General features: G+C 38.9%; 1 protein-coding gene across 6 annotated transcripts in view; it reads right to left on the bottom strand.

Moving 5' to 3' along the window:
- LOC136864441 (sarcolemmal membrane-associated protein) overlaps positions 1-24,269 on the bottom strand; it is a 700,905-nt gene that overhangs the window by 533,048 nt on the left and 143,588 nt on the right. The window contains exon 5 of one of the 6 annotated variants that reach the window (XM_067141440.2): positions 5,629-5,812. The exons of the other annotated variants lie outside the window; for them this stretch is intronic. The gene's annotated coding sequence lies outside the window, so the exon portion shown is untranslated. The remainder of the gene's footprint in view (positions 1-5,628; positions 5,813-24,269) is intronic. 6 annotated transcript variants of the gene reach the window in all.

Raw genomic sequence — 24,269 nt, forward strand, 5'->3', positions numbered from 1 at the left:
ATAACAATGACATTTACAATAAGATACTAAAGTTGAAAAATGTAAAAGCAGCTGGAATTTATAAGATTTTTGGGGTATACTAAAGACAATGGGTTGGGATAAAGTACCATATCTGAAGTACTTATCTGATTATTGTTTGCATGAAGGAACTATACCAAATGAATGGAGAGTTGCTCTAGTAGCCCCTGTGTATAAAGGAAAGGGTGACAGACAAAGTTGAAAATTACAGGCCAGTAAGTTTGACATGCATTGCATGTAAGCTTTGGGAAAGCATTCTTTCTGATTATATAAACCATGTTTGCGAAATTAGTACAGAGGAACCTCAAATATCTCGAATCACTTCAGGAGCTAAATTTCATTTTGAGTTATCGAAATTTCAAGATATAGAGAATACCGTTTTTGAGCATGTATAGCACATAATTGAATTATATGTATCTACGGGCTTATAATGAATACATTATTATTTTTAACAGTATTTAAAAATATACAAACAATCTCTATTTTAAGGCATCAATTTAATTACAACCTTTATTATAGTAACTTTTTAGAAGACAGGATACAGTGTATATAGTAGTGAAATAAGAAATACACATCGGTTAACACCTTTGGTCAAAACCCGTTAGTCTCTTCTGTTTGTTACTGTTAACCTTTCCTCCCTTCATGTTGAAACTTATCGTCAATACCACACAGCCGAGATTCGTAAATGAACCTTGTCATCCGCGACTTCAGGGGTTGCTTTCGCACGTGACCGGTAATTAATTCACACTCGAGAAACAGCGAGGCTTTGCCGATTTGGTGTAAAACAAAAGCTAAAGGTTCCCACCTATTCAATACTTTCAAAACCTTTAGCTTTTTTTTTTTTTTTTTTACACTATATTACTCTTCAATATGGATTAATATGAAGTTTATTACCTATGCTTTGCCGATTTTTCAACCATTAGAAGTTTTAGTTTTTTGGTTCGTCATATTAGCTCCCAGCATCACTGTAAACCTTTCTTTACTTGTTAACTGTATCTCACAAACCACAAAGGCTGTATTGTACACCTAATGTTGCAAAAAATTCTAGTTATGGAGTATTATTTGCTTCGAGAAATCAAGAAATTTGTGTAACCGAATTTAGAGTAATAGAAAAATAAATACATGTGAAGACTAGGACAAACGGCCAGGAAATTTAAGTTACTTCGAGATACTGAAAATTCGAGTAATGGAGGTTCAAGATATTGAGGTTCGACTGTAACTGCAGTGTTCTCCCTAGGACCCTTTTAATGAGCGCCCCGCCCTGCCGTTTTTACAAACCGCCTGGCTAACATAACCTGGATATGTGCTAGTTACATAATATTAATACATATTTGTGTCACTGGATGCTACAAATTAAAATGCAAATGCTGTAAAACTGTTTATTTAAATGATTAATCATTATTGTCAGCATAATAGCATCAATTACATCGCAGTTTAAATTTTTACCTTGACTATCACATAGAGTCGTGAGCGAACTGCGTCTGGATTAGTGTGGAATCGCATGCGAGCACTCGATTCCACACGACGTCGCAAATCCGTATGGCAGGCACTCCAAAGCAACAGAAAGGTAAGCCCCAGTGTTATATGATTATGAATGAACAGTAGAACACTAGAAGTTCAACATATTTTGTTATGTCTTGTTCGTGATAACACCAAAAGAGTTCACTTTTGCAATAAATATTTACCTGTCTCATATCATTGTTAATATCCTCTGTGGATCAGCGGTAGAGAGTTAGCCTCCAGATCCTAAGATAGCGGGTTCAGACCCGGCAGAGGCAGTCGGATTTTTAATGGGTGGGAAATGTCCATTCAGCACTCCAAGTTGTACGATGTCTGTATATTTAAAGATCTCTGGTGGCACATTTGGAGTTCACCTTACAAAATTAATTAAAACGCAGCCATAGATACCTGGGAGAGATTCGGTTTACTCTGCTGTCTAGAAGGCCTAAAGTGAAACGGAACGTCGAAACTGACAAGGCAAATGGCGACAAAATGCTTGCACACGGCAGCTGAGGCCATATGATTATTATTATCATCATTATTATTAATGCCCTGAGGGGAATAAATTAAAATTCTATAATATTCACTTTTTATTTAGTATTCCCCACCCAGCTGCTCATTCCTGCCACCCGGCTGACTAACATTTCTGGGGAGAACACTGAATAGGTTCGATAGAAGGCAGTTTGGGTTTAGGAAAGGTTATTCCACTGAAGCTCAACTTGTAGGATTCCAGCAAGATATAGCAGATAGCTTGGATCCAGGAGGTCAAATGGACAGTATCGCGATTAACCTGTCTAAGGCATTTGATAGGATGGATCATGGGAGACTAATGGAAAAAATTATTGCAATTGGATTAGACAAAAGTGTGACGGAATGGGGTTGCTATATTTCTAGAAAATAGAACTCAGAGGTTTAAAGTAGGCCAAGCTTTATCTGACCCTCTAATAATTAACAGCGGAATTCCTCAAGGCAGTATTATTGGACCATTATGTTTTCTTATATACAGTATATATAAATGATATGAGTAAAGCAGCGGAATCAAAGATAAGGCTTTCACGGATGATATTATTATGTATAGAGTAATAAGTAAGTTACAAGATGTGAGCAACTGCAAAATGACCTTGATAATGTTGTGAGATGGACAGCATGCAATAGTATGATGAGGAACGTGGTTAAAAGTCAGGTTGTGAGTTTCATAAATAGGAAAAATCCTCTCTGTTTTAATTACTGCATTGATGGGGTTCAAGTTCTTTTTGGGGATCACTGTAAGTATCTAGGTGTTAATATAAGGAAAGATCTTCATTGTGGTAATCAAATGGGATTGTAAATATAGGGTACAGATCTCTGCACATGGTTATGAGGGTGTTTAGGGGTTGTAGTAAAGATGTAAAGGAGAGGGCATAGAAGTCTCTGGTAAGACCCCAAACAGAGTATGGTTCCAGTGTATGGGACCCTCACCAGGATTACTTGATTCAAGAACTGGAAAAAAATCCAAAGAAAAGCAGCTTGATTTGTTCTGGGTGATTTCCGACAAAAGAGTAGCGTTACAAAAAAGTTGCGAGGTTTGGGCTGGTAAGACTTGGGAGAAAGAAGATGAGCTGCTGGCCTAAGTGGTATGTTGCAAGTTATAAAATTCATTGTTTTTTAAATCCGTATTGAAATTAACTTCTTTTAAATGTGTAACACTTTATTGTGTGTTATTTTCCACCTATTCAATACAATCACAAGGTTAATCTTCTTTCCTCATTAAACTATGAACATGGGACATGTCTTGCCCATTTTAAAGGGCATCATCAGTCGTATTATCGCCTCAATACCAAAACAGGTACCCGTTTAACTATGACATCTAAAAATTCTCATAATTTAAAACATTAACATGATGTATAGTCGTTATTCAAGGAACTTGATTAGACATGAGAATCATTAATATGCTAAAGGCATAATGCCTTGGTCAATAGTAAAAAGTGATTAATTAACCTATATGGTACAATAGACATTGGTAAAATTGAAGTGAGTTAAAATATTTTTAAACAAGATTTAAAAAAAGAAATACTTTCCAACACGTAAAGTTTTGGCACATTATTTAACTATATGCTCAGATCTAGTGATTAGTTCTCATTCAAAGGTTGATAAAATTTGGTTTTTGCAACTTTCAAAGGTAGAAGTTATTTTATTGTTGTATTCTTAATTGAAGCCTTATTATTGAGTACTATATATGGTGGTGCACTAAAACTGTAATAGTGTCATTAATTATCTTCCTTTGTATACACTAATATTGTGGTGTTGACGTGCTGCGTTGATGTTGTGGCATTCTAATGTTAGCTTGTTGATCAAAAAGAGAACAGGCTGTAGGACAGTTGTGATGTCACGCTGTCGGGTGTAAATAAGCTCTGTAAATGGAGAAGTTGGAATTAACCGATTAAAAATTTAAGAAACATAATGGGAGAGAGTAACCGGAAAAATTATAAGTATTGCTGTGTTGGCGCTTACCTTTTGCCCACTTCAATGTTACCTTGATGTGCGAGTACTGGTGGTCGCCGATGTTCTGCTATGCGTATTGTATGTGTGTCGTGTTGGTGGAGGGGAGTGGTCTTGCGAAGGCGGGGTTATTGGTTTGCGGGTTGCACGTGAAAGGGAGTTGCTTGGGTCTAGTGGGGAAGAGGGACACGATGTGTTTATCGGCCTGATGGGAGTGTTTATTGTTTTTGTTTTTAAAACCTTACATAAATGTTACCTTGAAGATTTAACTGATGGAATAGGATTGGTAATTGTTCATAAAGAGGACTTTTAGTGTCTATTGGATCGTTTAAGTTTTGATTTACGTTATATTTCTGATCTAAAAAAATATAAAGTTTTTTGAATTCGGTCACGAGTCTGCCTTTATAATTATTTTTTTTAATCTGGAGATCACGTTCAGTTGTAGTAAAGCTATGACCTGAGTGTCTCATAAGATTACTCATAGCCGAGAAATTATGTTTTTGAGCATTGAAATGCTCAACGTATCTAGTTAAAAAGCTTCTCCCAGTTTGCCCCACATAAGAAAATTGCACTCGGTACATTTAAGCCTATAAATGCCCGAACCAAAATATTTGTTGATTATAGAATTGACTGTGTTATGATTGAAAAACAAATTTCGATTAGAGTTCCAAGTCTTGAAAGCAATTTTGATTTTTTGATTTTTTTATGGGATTGGTTACTTGATGTATGATTAGGTCAGTATAACTGGAGGTTGCATATTTTGATTTGTTAATTTTTATTGGAGAAAGATTAGTGGCTTATTTCAATTTCACCTTATGGATTGTATCCGTTGAAGCTTGCAATATCCTTTATGATGTTCAATTCCTTCTTTAGACTGGCCGCCAAAAGGGGAATTTTCAATGCTCTATAAACCAAGCTGTAAAATAATGCTTGCATATGTGATTGCGGATGCAACGAACTATGTTTTATGGTTCAACAATGGAGAGCTAAATTCCATGTTCAGGTTTCAAATAATGAAATATATGAAATCTATTCTTTTGAGGATAAATCTCACAAACAATTTTCATGAAAACTCGGTACAATAACAGTTATTCCACATAAGACCAGCATTTAAAGGACTCCATTGTCATAGCCCTTCAATATCCCAATAAATCCAAATATTCTTCTCATTTTCAAAGTTGAGAGCTTTTACAGTAAATAAAAACACTCCTAGTGGAGATAAATGAATTTACACATTCATCTTCACAATTTTTGCAATCTGTACTTGCCAAAGCCAACAATCTATTTTGGATTCAAAATCCAGAAGCGGACAGAAGATTCTTAAGGTAATCATAGAAGTAGCCCTGAGACAGAATTTTTTTAAAAAAATATTTCCCAACACTGCTAACCTGTACAAGAAGACACTTGTGTATATAAACTGGCAATTTATTACTGGAAATTTTTTTTTTTAAATATGGCAATGTGCTTGAAAAGTATGAATTTTCAAAGTAAGATAACTTACAAAACCAACTGAGATTCATAATGAAAGTATTTTAGCAGAGATGGGCTGATGCCATAACAAAGCTATTATAACCTGTTTCCTAAATATTAAAAAACGGTACGGTAAACACACAGATATTCATAGTTAAGTACCTGTATAAATGTAACCTGGTAATAAAAGAAATATCCAGTCCCATGGATTTTCATTGCAGACAGGTTTCACTGTATCAGTATTTGTCCTTGCACACAGCATTCTCTACTTGTGAATGTTCTTTGATGTAGCAACTATCTTAGAGTGTTCTGGTTTTCACATGTACTTCATTCACTGCCAGCCCATCTGAAACATGCAGAGTCAATCCACTACCGTTGTTTTTAAAACTGTAACGCCAGTAAGAACAAAATTCGCTATATTTCCGTCCCATAATTCTATAACTGTCTATTAATCTTTGGGTACACACATTATCTCATAATACGACTTTTAAATCACAATGTTGTCCATACGAACACAACTGATTTAATAATTTCCAATACCTGCAATATGATCATCACTAGCAACCTCACAACAATGTTCAACGTAATGCAGAACATTTCACCATGCCATAGTTTCTTGGAGAACTTAGAATGCTTTTCCTCTTTAATTCAAAGAGAGACTGACTTGTAACTTCAACTTCCACATCAGCTAATTAGAAAAGAAGATTACTAGCTGATACTGAGCTGTTGTGAAAGTGATGGCAATGGAGTGAAGGCAGAAAAACTAACTAATTGCATATAAATAGCCAGTTTTTCCAGCTCAAGGAACTGCATGGTATTAAAATATTCCTACCATGATAACAACCAAAATACCAGCACTGGCTCCTGTTTATATGAGAGAGCTAAATAACTTCGATCAGGAAAATGCAACATAATTGCAGTTCAGAATCCCATAAATAAAAATCTTTAATAACAACTTTACACTTCACAAGAATTTCTAAAATTATCCTACACAATACTACACGATAATCGTACGGTATTTCGATATCATCATCACCAGTAATGCTAAGGTTTGTTTACTTGGATGCTAAATACATCGGTGACATCAGTAGCTGTTTTATGTTATAGATGTTGATTCTCATAGGGAACCTAAAATATTTGTCCCGAATGAGTAAAATTATAATACCAATATAGCTGGCCCGTTATTGGACATTATAAATTTTCCAGCTAACTCATTCCTTCTGCCTGCTGTTATTTCTTGATGGATACAGTACTTTTTCATCCATCTCTTGGCACAGGCCAGAGTTAAGTGTAGCTTCCACCAAAGTCCCAGTCAACATCCATGGCTGTGACAATATGGAAGCTGCTGGGGTATGTGTAGTGCTGAGTACTGACATTCAGAGCCCTACTAGTGCATCTGAGTGTTATGAAAGGTGTTGCTCATAGGGTCAGTCTTGCTGCAGTAGTACTTTCTCGCCCAGTGAGGAAAACAATGGCAAACTACCTCACTCCTCATCTTACCTAGTAGGCCTCATTTTGGTGTTACCATTGGTTTTTGCAGTTTCCTTATAACCGCATAACCTTTGGTGGTGCTATTTGAGGATCCAACCAGCCTCTGGGCTGATGATCTAACAGACAGACAACTCATTCCTGGTTGCCACTGTTTTGCCCCAGTGTGCTAAATTGGGCTCATCACTTGGTAAATAGCACACCTACCAAGACGCATGGCTTGTGCATACTGTGGAGGCCACATGAAGCCACCGGCAATGCCAATGCAATATTAAAAGACATTGTCGCATTTTCAAAAATTGACTCCTGCGCCGAAAAGCTTACGCAGTGGCCTCCACGGTATGCACTAGCCATGTGTCTCGGTAGGTGTGCTATTTACCAACTGATGAGCCCAATTTAGCACACTGGAACGAAACGCTGGCAACCAGGAATGAGTGAGCTGGAAAATTTATAATGTCCAATAGCGGGCCAACTATATTGGTATTATCAGTGGCTGTTTTACACTGACAATACAATATAAACATCCTATCTTGTAGAACACCAAGATTTCTTACCTGAAAGAATTCTTCAATCCTACAAGGTGAATATTTACAGTGAGCTTAAAATAAGGAATACATTCAAGTATCTTTTGTTACTGATACCAAATCTTTAGGTAAACTATAAAGAAATCACTCCCTTCGCAGCTGAATATTGTCACCAAAAGTACAAAATTCACAAAACTCTCACCACCATATGATGGACAACAGGAATATCCTACACTATGTGACTCAGAAATGTAACAAAAAGCACAGATTCCAAAATATCTACTCTAGAACATATGACAATGGTAGAAATCAACCATGAAATTTATTGATAACGACAGGAAACTACACCATTGAAAAGATGAAGTATACATATTTCAGTCTAAAATAGAACCTTTCACAGTAAACATACAGTAGTTTGCAGACTTAAATGCTTTGGCAAAATTAATATAAATTGTGTTTAAACAAAATATTCAATGCTCCTTACAAGTTTCCTAGAGGTAATTGTTGCTAAGCTTTACTGTTAAGTTATATCATCTATTTTTCTGATGTGTATTGGCATTAAAAAAAATTGGTACAACTGGCTCTAAATAAAAGAATATATCTGAAGTCTTGTAACCCCTGGAAACGACCTGAATACCATTTATTTACATAAGCATAATGGTTGTTGAGCACAGGGTGTATGACTGGGGTTACCAACCCTCAATCAAGAATTAATTAAAAATCCAAACCCATATTTGACAGGAAAAAAATGGCAACAATACAGTGCAATTCTCTACACTCTGTACTTATTTTTCCAAAGTTCTAAATTTAGACATGTTTAAGAATAGTCGATTAATTATATCATCGGAGATGTAAGACTGCCCTGCCAAACACCTGTAATTGAAAATGTAAAGTTAAAACATGTTAAAGAATATAAAACTTACATTATCCCATAACTTAGGCCATAACTTCTCCCTCAGAGCGAGAGCTTGTAAACGTCTGCCTTCTCAAATGATCAAGATGAGAATCCGCCGCTAGCTTTGAGTCTTAGAATATGAAGATGACAACCCCACCCACCAATAAGATTTGTTTCTGGCACCAGCAAGATGTGAAAACAAAAGAGACAGTCCTTCCACAGGGTGTTCAAACAGTCCCTCATTACATGTTGCTGTATGGTAATAATAATAATAATAATAATAATAATAATAATAATGATAATAATAATAATAATAATAATAATAATAATGAACTGCAGAATGATTCCCCCTTGTCTCACACAACTCCAGATATAATTTTATATGCATGTTATAAACTGATAAACCCTTGATAAATTATTCCAATCCCTTACCCCTCGTTCTATAAATGAATATTTGCCCCTAACTGGAACATTTAATTTTGAGTTTACAATACAGTGGTTGCCATTTATTGTAATCACGGATAATGTTATCAACCATATTAAATAAACACTTTTATGAAGTCCCATACGGACAAATACTGAGACATTGAAAATCTTCTGTTTAATGTGATCATGAATTTGGTTTATGTTATCACATTTGTTTTCAAGGATTTCATTCTTAAGTATGTGAGTAGAGTGCATACAAAGAAAATGCTCCCAACCTTTAAAAACCTGCTTTTACACTGTGCCTGTCTTCAAGGGCACATTCACGTCTCATCTTTTGTAGCAGGTATACGGTAGAAAACCCGTCAGCGCAGGCAGTAACCCTCCTGCATATACTTTATCTTTTGTTTCTTCCCTTAAGGCAGTTTGGCCAAGGACCACTCACTCGAGTCTTACTAAAGCTTTCGCACTGTGAAGTTCTTAGCGTTGCAGTGCAGTAATGGCTAGTATGAAAAGCAAACATGAAGACTTAAAAGAAAAACTTTCAATTATCGAACGTTATGACAAATTGCCTACAATGAGTCAACACAATGTTACTGTGGAGTTACGAATTTCAGAACCTCTTCTGTGCAAGCTATTGTAAAATCAAGACAATATTCTTAAGGCAGCAAAAAACTGTCAAGTTGAATGAGCTCTAAACTTGGTTCTCAAATGTTTGTGAAAAATATGCTCGTGTTGACGGTCCTCTGGTGTGGCAAATGGCCGAAGAAGTAGCAAAAAAAATTGGGAAAAAAATCATTTTGTGGCAATGGAAGGATGGTTTCACCATTGGAAGAAACGAGAAAATATAGTGTACAAACGAACGCATGGTGAGAAGAACGACTCTGATTCTATCGTTGCTGAGAGGTGTATAGAAGAAGAGTGGCCTAAAATCTATTCTGAATTCTCTTCCGAGTGTAGGTATAATGCTGATGAGACTGCACTGTATTAATGCGCCTTGCCTGAACACACTTACTTCTTCAGAAATGAAAGTGCTAAAGGCTGTAAAACCTCCAAGGAACGGGCAACAGTTTTATGTTGTGCGAGTATGACTGGTGAAAAGTAAAGATTATTAGTGATTGAGAAAAGTAAGAACCCACGTTGCTTTAAAGGCATCAATAAATTTTCGGTGGACTATCACTCCAACTCTAATGCATGGATGACTGCCCTGATTTTCAAAGAAAAGCTACTGAAGTGGGATAATACGCTGGAGCATAAAATAGTTTTGCTGGTTGACAACTGTGCAGTACACATTGTGAATTGTGAGCTCAAGAACACCAATGTTGTTTCCTTATCGGCGAATAGGACTTCATTAATTCAACCATGCGATCAAGAAATCATTCGCACCATGAAAGCATAACATCGTCACGAAATGCACACAAGAATCTTAGAAAACATAGAAGACTTGCATACTGTAAAACTAGTGTTAATGACCTTGCCCAAACAACCAGCCTTCTCAATGCCCTGCATCTTCTAGCCATGTCATGGGATACTGTCTCAGCACATACAATAAGGAACTGTTTCCGGCATGGGGGATTTTTAAGAGCTATCAGCAGTAGAGGAGAATACTGAACTTTTTCCAAAAGGCTTAACGGAAGATGAATTTCAGGAATGGATGAACACTGATGAGGGAATCATTACTGATGCGAAATAGACAGAAAACGACGTGTGAGGCAGTTACTTCCGCAAAATTAGATATGAGAGGTGAAGAACACGGAGCAGAAGATAGTGATGCTGATGATGACGATGTTGCAGGAACTTCCTGAACACCAATGAATGCTGAAATGTGACAGGCGCTAGGTGTCTTGCGACGAGATGTTCAGCGTAGATCAGTGGACTTCCAAAAATATTATGAATATGAAAGATTCATTAATGGACTTTTGAGATACAACCAGAAGAAAACAACAATTAGAAACTATTTTAAATAGCTGAAAACAGTAAACTGTATTGCAGTGCTGTGTACCAGAATTTGTTTCATTGTAGTGCTTGTAGATTACACTATGCAACAGGGAAAAAACTTTTTTCACAAAAGTAGGTGTACTTTATGTATTTCTGCCTCCTGAATTAAAAAAAATGACACTGAAAATATCGTATCACCCACAGTTTTGGCACAAAACGTACACTTTGTTAATGATTATATCACATATTGAAGTAGTACATATATATATGGCACACGAATCATGCTGAACTAGAATACAAGTTTAAACCAACAACATATTGAAATATGCACAGTGAACAGATGCATACAGAGAATGTGGTAAAAACATGCACTAAAGTAATTCATTCCGTGCTTTCTTAGTTGTCATGGCGTGGCCCCTGCTTTTCATCTTATGGGACATTTCTGTGTGCACACGGTGAAGCATCCAGCAGTAGTCGCCCATCATCCGAACATTCCAAGTTCCCTGGTATCATCGTTCCATGTCCTTTATATCCTGATGGAACCTTTCACCCTGTTCCTCACTTACAGCACCCAGGTTGGGAGGGAAAAAGTCAAGGTGAGAATGTAAAAAATGTAACTTCAAGCTCATTGAGCATCCCAGCATTTTCAACTTCGTCAGCATGTTCTCCACTATGTCGACATACTCTGGGCTGCGATTGTTTCCCAGGAAGTTTGAAACATACACTTAAAGGCAGTCCAGGCTTCTCGCTCCACGGCATTCACTGAATTAAGGAAATCTTCATCTAGCATTACTTTCCGAATATCGGGACCATTGAACACACCCTCCTTCAGCTTAGCATCTGACAGGTTGGGAACTTGTTACATAGATATTTGAAGCAGTTGCCACTCCTAGGTAATGCTTTGACAAACTGCTTCATTATGCCCAGTTTGAGGTGCAGAGGGTCACACTTGATATTTTTGTCCCCTGGAACCAATTCCAACCTTCAGGGCCACTGCTTTTGCTCCCAATGTTTGCCACTAGCACGACTGTCCTATTTGCGGATGAAACAAGGAAATTTGGTATATCCGGTCTGTTGTTTTAGAAGCATACTCAACACTTGCAAATCGCCACACACCATCCAATTGTGATTCTCATAATGAATGGTAGTAAGAAGCACCTTCATGTTGTCGTATGTTTCCTTCAGGTGCACAGAATGGCCGACAGGTATTGAGGCATGAATGTTACCATTGTGCAGCAGAACTGCTTTCAGGCTTCTTTTAGATGAATCAATGAACAGTCTCCAGTCACCGGATGCGTACGGAATGTTGAACTGGCCCATCAAACCTTCTACATCACTGCAGTACACTAACACGTCATTTTGAGAAAAATATTGCGTGAATATCAAGTCCCTTTTTCTATTAACTGTAACGGATATTCCGGGGGCTAAGAAATGTCTTTCATGCAGTCTTGACCCTAGGAGCTCTGCTTTATCCTTTGACAGTCCCAGATCACGGACTAAATCATTTAGATCTGGCTGAGTGAACAGAATAGGGGCCTCATCTGTGCCTACTTCAAAGTCAGTATCATCCGTCTCCTGCACGGCATCCATGTCATCACCGTCATCTGTATCTAATGTTTGCGGAGGCTGTGGTTTAGGTAAATCCGGGCCATGTGGAATTGGATGAATAGCTGAGCGAATGTTGTTCGGATACTCAATAGCCTTCTTGTTTTTCTTGTTGAAACCAGTTACCTTACAAGAGCAGAAGTAGCAGTCATCGGTGTGATCCTGTTGCTCTCGCCAGACCATAGGGATGCCAAATCATGACGACTTCTTCTTTCCTGCCACACACCGTCTTAAATCTTCTACACACACAATGCACACGACCTGTGGAGCCCATGGTTTACCGATGTCGCCGAGTTTCACTCCGAAACAGGCATGGTAGACCTTTTTCACGAAAGTAGTAATGTTTCTTCTGTCCTTTTTCACCACAAGTTCACCACATATATAACAAAAACTGTTAGGCGAGTTTACACAACCTCGGGTAGACATTCTGCACTAAGAATAACATGTACTTCCTTCCAAAAACACAACACAGTGATGGAAAGGCAGCGTCATTTGCAACATGACAGTTCGCTACGTGCCACTAGGAGTGCAAGCGTTGAACAGTTGAAAGCGATGTACCACTTCTTAGCTTCATAAGGTGTTTTCATGTCTATTTTTAACACTAAAACCCCATATAAAGCTCAGAATATCAATCAGAACATTATTATACAATTAAATTGCATTACCATTAATTACAAATTTATGTGATCTGTGCAAAAACTGTGGATGATACGATGTTTTCAGTATCATTTTCAAATTCAGGAGGTTGAAATACATAAAGAACACTTATATTTTCGAAAAAAGTTTTTGTGACCTTAACATTTTTTGCACAGTGTTATGAATCAATGTTTTATTGTAGTTCATGTAGGTTATGAATAAATACAGTAGGCTACCTATGAATTTTTATTTTTCGGCTACTGTTATCAATCGGTTGATGTTATCAAATTATCTGCACCCCAGAGTGATCATAATAAGGCCCGGTTTCACAGTATACGCTTAAGCCTTGGATCGGGCTTAAGCGGGAGCTTAAACTCTGGACGAGTTTCACAGTGGGGAGTGCAAGTGGTAAGCCGAGCTTATCTGTGACTGGCTTAAGCTGTATGAAACTGAGGTTTAAGCTAAGGATTCAGATCAGATGGTAAAGGGCTGGCCCTCTTATAGCCCAACTTGGCAGGTTCGATCCTGTCTCAGTCCTGTGGTGAAGGTGCTCAAATTCATAGTTAGTGGGACGTAAAACCAATAACATTAATAAATAACTTATATTTCTGAATATATTTCGAGGCTCAAGAGACAAAAATGTCGGTCGGTCACTTGCTTTCTTGGCTTACGCTGCGTGAACCATCAACGATAGACCCCAAGTGTAAGTGTACGAATTGTAGAGCATAGAAACCTCTACAAAAAAGTCCGCGATGGTATATACCTATTTCCAACCGTTTGCCCTCTAGAAACGATGTATAACCTACAAGTCAATCAATCATAGGCTATGGATGTAAACAAAGATGAGAATTGAATCACTACGCATGTGCAAGCATTACCAACTTCGGAGATGTTCAGCTTAGTAAAGCTGCACATGGTCCCCCTACTGTGAAACTCGTAGTGTTTAAGCCAAAGAGTAAGCCTTGCTTAAGCGGCGTGCGTGGCTTACTAAAGCTTCGGCTTAAACTCAAACTGTGAAACCGGGCCTAAGTGACATCCACTGTAGATGTAAAAGCAGACTAGAAACATTTACATACGTGTCAAAGCTCAAATCCATCGGTCCGTCCACATGTTAGGTCATCAGCCTAGAGGCTGGCTGGATCATTTAAAGAGCACCATCAAAGGTTATGCAGTTTAAAAAAATCACCAAAACCCATGGTGACAACAAATTGAGGTGTACTGATGATGATGATGATGATGATGATGCTTGTTGTTTAAAGGGGCCTAACAGCGAGGTCATCGGCCCCTAATGATACAAAATGATATTACAACAAAAGGATCAAAATCATCCGCTGAACAAATAAAAAAAATGTCATGAAGAATGAATGGATGGACATGAACCCAAAAAAACAAAAAAAACAAAAAACAGTGGATGCAACTCAAAAAAAAAGATCATAAATAATAGTATTACTGGCCAAGGGACTACTTATAAAGACAATCCTGAATCGAGGATGCTTGATGTCTAAAGGGGTCCAATATCCAGGTCAAGGCCCCTCAGAGTGGTACTTACCGCTAGTAAAGTAGAACCATGGCATTTGTCATGTTGGGGTATTAATCAAAAGTAGCAAAGACTCACGGTGTTCCACACATGATGCTACTACTCACAAGTGTTGTATGTCGTACAGGTAACGCAGTCCTATGATGTTTCTCACACAATGGCGCCACTCATAGGCAACGCAAACCAATGAGGTTCCTCACCTAGGTGTACTAACCACAGGGACCCGTACTATCCCGTGGTGTTCCTCACACAGTTGGTACTAATCACAGGCAACACAGACCCACGGTGTCGCTCATATAGTGGTACAACTCACAGGCAACGCCCAGACCCGCCGTGTTGCTCACATGGGTACGACTCATGGGTTCGACTCACGGGTACTGGAAATCCACCGGAGAACCTACTCACTGCTTATACTAATCACAAACCTATTTCGTACCTAATATGGTGGTACTACTCACAAGTAAAGGCGACTCATGGTGTTCCCCGCGTGATGGTACTAATCAAAAGTAGTTTCATGGTTCTAAGACAAACATACCTTGGTCGCCCCTTTTAGTCGCCTCACACGACAGGCAGGGGATACCGTGGAGTGTATTTTTCGTCTGCGTCCCCCACCCACAGGGGGTAGAGAGAGAAAGAGAAAAAAGAAGAAGAAATAAGGGATCCATCAATTCGAAAAACTGAAGTAGCGGATGAAGAAAAGCAAGGGCCACGAAGAGCGTGAAAATTAAAGACTCCCTAGGCCTCGAATGCTCTAATACCGTTGGGGTCGGAAAAGAACAAGAGTTGACCAAGGGAGGTCGGACAGGATAGACGAAAGTGAGGAGCTTGGCACAAGTAAGTGGAAGCAATGCCAAGACTCAGCGAAGGGCTCCGTGGTCGCCAATCCACACTCCCAAGTTGAGAGCCCCTTGGGCCCCTTTTAGTCGCCTCTTACGACAGGCAGGGGATACCGCAGGTGTATTCTACATGTGCGTCCCCTACCCGCTGGCGGGGGTGTACTATACGAGATGAGGGGTGAAGTAGTATGCCACTAATTTCCTCTTTGGGCCATAAAGTGCTAATGCAGCAAGAATGATCCGATAAGAAGCATATTGCATAACACCTGGATGCCCTAGTCATTCTCCAAACATCATTACTCAGAACTGCCTGTACATCAGCAGCTTCCATGCTGTCACAATCATAGTCATAAATGAGACAGAGACTTTTAGCTCTGGCCTGTGCCAAAAGAAATATAAAACCCTCAAATCTAAAGCACAGGAATTATATTTCACATATTTCAGCAGTTATGAAGTAATGGACCAAGAAAGCACTTCCTTTCATAGCAATTCTCAGGCATTACTATGGCAACTTTAACATCATTCTTTTCTCCAACGAGGATCGATTCCCAAATCTTGGAACAAAGCAAAGATCATCCTACTTCACAAAAAAGGTAGTATCCACAACATAATGAACTATCGTCCTATCAGCCTATTGGCCATCCTGTACGAAGTCTTTACCAAGGTCTTGACTAATAGAATTGACTCAACTCTCGACTTAGCCCAACCTTATATTTTAGCCCAACCCATCGAACAGGCGAGTTTCCGTAGTGGTTTTAGCACAATTGATCACATACTTGCTCTATGGGAAGTAATCAGCCGAATGAATGAATACCAACTGCCCCTCTGCTTAGCATTTGTTGATTTCGAAAAGGCATTTGATTCTGTTAACCACTCATCTGTCCTTTTGGCATTAGCTGAACAGGGAGTAAAAGCAGCCTACATCAACATACTTAAGGACATATACAAATCATCTTCTGCCTTTGTTAGTGAAACAACTGAAGATTTTCCCATTCAGTGTGGTGTAAAACAAGGTGAACCCATCTCACCAAAGCTCTTCTCTGCAGTCTTAGAAATGGCAATGTCCAAAATTCAATGGAAAGATCGAGGCATCAGAATCAATGGGAGGAAGCTGAATCACTTGAGATTTGCGGACGATATAGTATTATTGGCTAATGATAAGGAAGAACTGCAATCACAAGTACGCAAACTTGTACTAGTTTGTCAGCAAGTAGGCCTCAAGATTAATCTCTCCAATACAAAGGTCATGCATAACAAGTGGGCAACTTCAGAAAACATAGTGATAGAGGGAATAACTATTGAAAATGTTGGTGAATACATCTACCTTGGCCAACAAATAAACTTGAAAGGAGATATAAGTCATGAAATTTTCCGAAGAATCAAATTAGGATTGCAGGCATTTGGACGATAATCAACAGTCTTCAAATCCAACATGTCAGTAAACCTAAAGAAGCAAGTTCATGACCAATGCATTCTCCATGTCATGACCTATGCCTGTGAGACCTGGACAATGAATGAGTTCACTAAACGGAAACTAAGAACTGCCCAGAGAGGAATGGAGAGGTCTATGCTTGGGTTTACCAGAAGAGATAGAAAAAGGGCCCATTCACAAAAGTTGCTGACATCATAACAAGAATATCAACCCATTGTGGCAATAGGCAGGACATGTGGCCCAAAGAAGGGATGACTGATGGACCAAGGTTGTTCTCAAATGGAGCCCAAGAGATAAACTGAGACCGCGAGAAAGGCCACCGGATCGCTGGGACAAAGACATCCGCAAAATTGCCGGAGTTATTTGGCAAAACATCGCTCAAGATTGCTGGAAGTGGAGGCAACTCCTAAATACTTACGTAAGTTTCAGACTTCAAGAGGCCACATCAGTTATTGATAGAACTGGCTGACTGTGATAGTGACTAATATATAATATCCATTATATATTGTATATTGTGCTATCTCATAATTTTAAATATTACCGGGCGAGTTGGTAGTGCGGATAGGGGCACGCAGCTGTAAGCTCGCATCCGGAAGATAGTGGGTTCGAACCCCACTGTCAGCAGCCTTGAAGATGGTCTTCTGTGGTTTCCCATTTTCACACCAGGCCTTAATTAAGGCCACGGCCGCTTCCTTCACATTCCTAGGCCTTTCCTGTCCCATCGTCGCCATAAGACCTATCTGTGTCGGTGCGGCGTAAAGCAAATAAGAAAATTATAATATTCACAGGCCAAGCTGAGTGGTTCAGATGGTAGAAGCACTGGCCTTCTGAGTCCAAGTTGGCAGGTTAACCCCAGCTCTGTCAGGTGATACTTGAAGGAACTCAAATATGCCAGCTTCATGTCAGTAGATTTACCAGCACATAAAAGAGCTCCTATGGTACAACATTCTGGCACCCCACCATTGCTCTAAGACCTAATTGCGTTGGTGCGACGTAAAGCAGATTGTAAGGGGGGAAAAAAGTTCTAAAGTGAATTAACTTAACAGAAAAACAAACATGTGAACAATTCCAATTACACACCTTTTGAGAAAGAAATTGTCACTTTAAGCCTAATAATTCCTTGTATTAAATCCGTTTAAGCAATTTGTTCTTTATTATCTCTTCCAAATCCATACTGTACAAATAAAACTGATGAGTATCTGTTGATTACTTAGACTAGGAGGAATGAATTAATTAATCAATTAATGCTTATCTATCCCAATCACAGATGACCACCAACTGGGGAGAGAGTATTCGTTTATTGTACTCATAACTATACAATCTGATCAACAGTGTCTGGATATACTACTAAACAACAAATGACGCATCATACATCTACAAAAGGAGGCAGGGAGGTTCTATTGCTTGGTATTACTACAGAACAGCAACATGTGTAGGTCAGGTGAGCTAAGTGACTTCCAACACAGGACAAACCTTGGTTGAAACATAACGAAGAAATTTGTAAGCCATATTTTTAATTTGTACAAATGTACCGAAATCAAATATTTCAAATTTGTACGAATGTACCTAATTCAACTGTAAGTGTAATTGTGATATAATTGTAAAGTGGAAACATCAAGGCACAGCCACAGCACAACTATGATCTGGTGGGCCATATATACTGACAACCAGGACCCAGGAAAATCGTTTGTTGTCTGTACAAAGAATCACTGTGTAATTTCTGAGTGCCAAGCAAAGTACAACCAGTCCCATGGCTGTGCATTGTGTATTAAAAGTAATAGGGTTTCCTGGTGGAGCAGCTGCCCATAAACTAAATATTTCCCTTCTTAATGAAAGGAGTCACCTAACGTGGTGTAAGGAGCGACACTACTGGACAATGGAACAGTGGAAACAGGTAACTTTTGTGTTTTTTTTTTTTTTTTTTTTTTTTTTTTGGCGTGTGACCTCCGGAGAGGCCTGGTGCAGGTCTTTTTATTTGACGCCCGTTGGGGACCTGCGCGTCGTGGTGAGGATGAAATGATGAAGACGGCACATACATCCAGTCCCCCGCACCAAGGGAATTAACCAATTATGGTTAAAATTCCAGACACTGCTGGGAATCGAACCCGGGACCCCTGTGACCAATGGCCAGCATGCTAACTATTTAGCCATGGAGCCGGACACTTCATGTGATGAATCATGTTATAAATTGTGGCAGTCCTAAGGGAGGATTTGGATATGAAGAATGCCCTGGGAATGCTATCTACCTGAGTGTTTAGTACCAACAATGAAGTTTGGAGGAGGTGGCATTTAGGTGTGGAATTGTTCTCATGCCAGCTAGGCCCTCTTGTAGGACTGAATAGCACTGTAAACACCAGTAGGACATCAACACATTTTGAATGCTCTCGTACTACCTACTATAGAAAATCAGTCCAGTGATAACCATTGTGTATACCAATATGATACTACTCCAGTCATAAAGCGGGCTATGTAAGCTAATGGTTTAAGGATAGTAGTATTCTACAACTGGACTGGTCCACTCAAGAGTCCAACACAAACCCAACATAACACTTGTGGGAAAAGTTAGAACAGCGTCTTCATTTCAGACCCCACCGTCCAGCATCAACACGTTTTCTAGCTGCGGCTCTTCGACAAAAATGGGATGATACAGATGTTGATTCTCATAGCGAATCTGGCTCCAAGTAGCCTACGCATTGGCCTCCACAGTATGTACGAGCCGTGCGTCTTGGTAGGTGTGCTAGGTACCAACTGATGAGCCCAACGTAGCACATGGGGGTGAAACGCTGGCAACCAGGAATGAGTTAGCTGGAAAATTTATCATGTCCAATAACGGACCATTTATTTTGGTATTAAACATGGGATGCCATTCCCATGGAAATGTTCCATCATCTGGTGGAGAGTCTCCCCAACAGAGTCAGGGCTGTGATAAAAGTAAAAGGTAGAAAAACATCATATTAGTGTCAACTATTAGGGAGTATTTTACCAGCAAATTCTGCCTTTAGTTTGAGATACGTGTCCGGATTCTTTCGATGAGATAGTGTATTATATGAATTAGCTATTATGAGTACTACAGTTTATTTATTTATTTTTAATATTAGGTTCCTCAGTCTGCTGAAACTAATTTTGAGTAATAAATTTATAAACTACCTGAACAAGAAAACATATGGTAACAGTATTATATTTGAAAAAGAACCAACTTAATTAAAATAGATTGACATGTTTTGTCTTGAAAGAACATCACCAGATTTTATAAAATCACACTCAAATATTTAGAAAAGTATAAACATGTATGTTTATATCTGTTTAAATACTCATGAACTTGTCTAGTACGGCGGTTAGGTTATGCCTGAGATCGAATCCATGACTGTTAGGTTAAGCTCCCGGGCCAAATTAACCACCAATCATCACTGATCTGCATTTACAGCAGTCGCCCAGGTGGCAAATTGCCTATCTGTTGCCTACCTGTTATTTATCTGTTGTTTACTTATGAACTTTAAACAGAAATAAACACAAATCATACCTTTTTAAATATTTCAGTGTGATTTGATGTTTCGTCTTCTTTTTAACCAAAAGTTTTTCTTTTATATCTGTTTCTTTTAGTTCAATTTTCTCCTTTATTAAGGTTAGTTTTCCACCAGAATATATACCCATACAGGCATTCCTACTCCTTACCTTGCTATTCATTTTAAAACATTCAATAAACACCGTATTTTCTTGCATAATTTATGCATCCCAACATTTTTGGGCCCAAACTGGAGAAAAAGAAATGTTTATGTGTTTGACGCACCAACTTCTTCGAACATCCATCATGCAGTTCCGGATGAGTTTCGAAATAAAGATGTCAACTACACAAGTAGTAGCCTTACTATTGTGAAACCGGGCATTCCAAATACCGAGCAATGTGCTGTAGGAAACGCAGGAAATACTACTGCACTAGTTCAGTGAGAGAATCAGCCCAGAAGTGACTGGTGACACTCTATTCCAGTCTGGTACAAACGCATATTACAAGTGTTTTCGGTACAAGGTACGTTTTCTATGATCTCAAAATTGTTTGTTAGCCCACAGTGAGCAAGTATTCAAGTAATACTGCATCATATAAACTTGCGGTGATCAGTTACCCCGAAAAATACAGGAATAGGGCAGCGGGCCGCAAGTATTCAGTGTCTGAATGCAAAGTGCGCTACCGCGGTAACAGAGAAGTGCACTTGAAGCAAACAACAAGTCTCGCAAAGCATTTCGAACCAAAAAGCGGCAATTTTCCGCAAGTAGAGGAGGATCTGCTTAAATATATGATTATGTTACGCAACGTTGGATATGCTGTTTCTCACTACATACTGTATTTAAGGGACGAGACATAGCCACTGCACATGGAATCAGTGTCTCGGATTTGATGGTTAGGGGCAGCTGGATGAATAATTTTATGAAGAGAAATGGACTTTCTCTTCGATGAAGAACAAGATTATGCCAAAATATGCCAAATGATTTCAACCCAAAAGCAATTGATTTTCATAACTTTGTGATTGAGAAGCGTAAAGTGAAGGAATATTTGATCTCCCAAATAGGAACCGCAGGTCAGACGCCAATCAGCTTCCATATGCCACAAAGTCGAACAATCGATAAGAAAGGGACATCGAGTGTTATCGTGCACGACGCGCTACCGGAAGCGAAAAACAATGATGTACTGCAATGCTTGCTGTAAAAGCTGATGGCAGAAAGCTTGCACCTTACATTGTTCCATAACTAAAAACAATGCCTAAACTAAAATTCCCATGAGTGATCCACGTTCGTATCCAAGTAAAAGGGTGGATGGACACGTCACTCGTACAAGATTGGATACAAACTGTTTGGGAAAATCTAGCAGGGTCCCTCCTTCTCATGTTGGACAGTTTTTTTTGTTTTTTTGCCGGTATGTCTTTTTTTTTTTTTTTTTTTTTTTACAAGCGAATGGACCACTAAGGATCACTCTACAAGTTCATTTCTTTCTCTTCATGTGGAGTTTTCTCTGTGTCCAATACTCCTTCATGCGTTCGCTGGCCTGCTTCCGTTGTTCATCTGTCCAGGCTCTTCCGGTCTTCCTAGTTCTTCCTGTGGCTTGAACACCTTTCCAAATTCTTCAGTGTGTTCCTAAACGCATTCCTTTCTAACAGCTGGTCTTCCAAGATGCTTAACCTTTCCATATCCTTCTTCGTTTCCTTAATCCATGCTGTAGTGGTCTTTTTTCTCCAGAAGTAATCAAATATCTGTTTGGTAAGTCTGTTTGCGTTCATTCTGTATAGATGTCCAAGAAACGCCAGCCTCCTTTTCTTCATGGTCTCTGAGATTCTTTCCACCTTCTGGTAAACTTCTTTGTTACTCCGAAGTTTCCATCCGCTTTCAGTTTGGACAGCTCCCTTAATTTTTCTGAGGATTCTTCTTTCTAGGACTTCTAGCTTCTCCAGCTTGTAGTTCATGGACATGCATTCACTGGCATACAGACATTCTGTTTTGACCACGGTGTTGTAATGTTTTAATTTGGAATTCCAAGATAAGCACTTCTTATTGTAGATGTTTTTTGTCAAGCCATAAGCTCTCTCCATTTTTGAGATCCGATCTTCCACTGCAGCTTTTTCTAGTCCATTCTCCTGCATCGTCTCACCAAGGTACTTGAACTTCTTGACCCTTTCCATCCGTCCTATCTCTGTTTCCAGGAATTTTGGTCCATCTTTGATGTTCGTCATGAATTTGGTCTTTTCTGCTGAGATCCTCAGTCCTGTTTGGCTGGCGATTCTTTCCAAGAGGTCAATCTGGATGGTTGCGACCTCTGGACTTTCTGATAGTATAGCAAAGTCATCAGCGAAAGCCAAGCAGTTGACTTTAATCCCACCTGATTTTCTCCCTAGACAGATCGGGATTATCCCTTGATGTTCAAGTTCTGAGTTCCATATTCTCACTATCTTTTCTAGGACACAGTTGAATAGGAGTGGGGATAGTCCATCCCATTGCCTCACGCCTGTCTTGATTTCAAATGATTGTGAGAGATGCCCGAAGAATTTTACCTTGGAGGTTATGCCTGTTAGGGTCCCTTTGATTATATTTGCCAGTTTGGTTTTGACTCCAAATTCCCTAATGATCTTATCCAAAGTCTCTCTGTCCACCGAATCGAAGGCTTTTTTGAAGTCTATAAACGACACCACAATTTTCTTACCACTCAACATTCTGTGGCGGAGTATTGACTTCAGGTTGAAAATTTGTTCGATACAGGAGCGGCCTTTCCTAAACCCTGCTTGGTATTCCCCTAGTTGTTGGTCCAGATTACCTTCTATTCTATTAAGAAGCAGTTTTGAGAGAATTTTATAGGCGATCAGGAGGAGGGACACGCCTCTATAGTTGTTGACATCCTGCTTGTCCCCTTTCTTATGCAGCGGATGGATAAGTGCTGTTTTCCATTCTTCTGGGATTGTCTCCTTCTCCCAGATTTCCTTGATGATTTGGTGAAGATCATCTAAGATTTCCGGTTCTGCCCATTTCAACATTTCTGCCGTTATTGAGTCCCCTCCACTTGCCCTGTTGTTTTTGAGGTTTTCAAGAGCTTCCTTGACTTCATCCTTTGTTGGTGGTTCGTCATCTTCTGAGTTCTCTGGTATGTTTGGAAATTCTAGTTTAGAGGTTGGGGAAGGACAATTCAAGAGAGTGTGGAAGTATCTGGCTAATATCTCACAGTTTTCTTGGTTGTTCAGTCCAATTTTACCCTGTTCGTTTCTGAAGCTCAAACTTGGCGCTTGGTATCCTTTGAGTTTTCTCTTGAAGGTCTGGTAAAAGTCTCTGGAATTGTTCTTGACAAAGTCGGTCTGGATCTCTTCCAGTTGAGCTCTTTCAAATTATCATTTAGTCCTTCGAAATATCCTGGATGTTTCTTTCCTCTGTTGCCTGAATTGTTCCATTTGTTCCTTTCCTTTATTAGTTCATGTGTATTTCATTTCAGGTTGTATTTTCAGTTCATAATGGGAAGAATATTTACCAGTGTTGGTACTTCAAACCCACATGTCCAACTCTGCTGATGTACCCTATTTGACTTTTCAGAAAAAATCTCACGCCGGAATTTTACGCCAAATGACAATAACCGCAAATGAGTTGAACCAACTGTGTTTATATTATATTTGATATACCCTTTTAAATGTAAATGAATTGTAAATAATTTTTAAATATATGAATTCCTTGAATAATTTACCCATCTGAAGTTTTTGCCTATATTTTTCGTCAAAAATGTGTGTTAATAACGTGAGAAAATACTTTATATCCTGGTGCAATCCAACTCTCAATAAAAGTATTAATGTGTATTTCTGGCATTAATAATTTCACCTGTTCATTCCCGATCTTGTTCTAAAATCCCTCTATATTGACAGAAAATTTACTCACTTCTAGTTATTTCTTACTTTTGCCCTCTGTTAAGTTACAAGTTTTACATCTCGTTACTCTGGCTTTCTCCAGTTCTAAAACACCGCCTTCTAGT

Source organism: Anabrus simplex, chromosome 2 (genome assembly GCF_040414725.1).
Source record: "Anabrus simplex isolate iqAnaSimp1 chromosome 2, ASM4041472v1, whole genome shotgun sequence".
Lineage (NCBI taxonomy): Eukaryota > Metazoa > Arthropoda > Insecta > Orthoptera > Tettigoniidae > Anabrus > Anabrus simplex.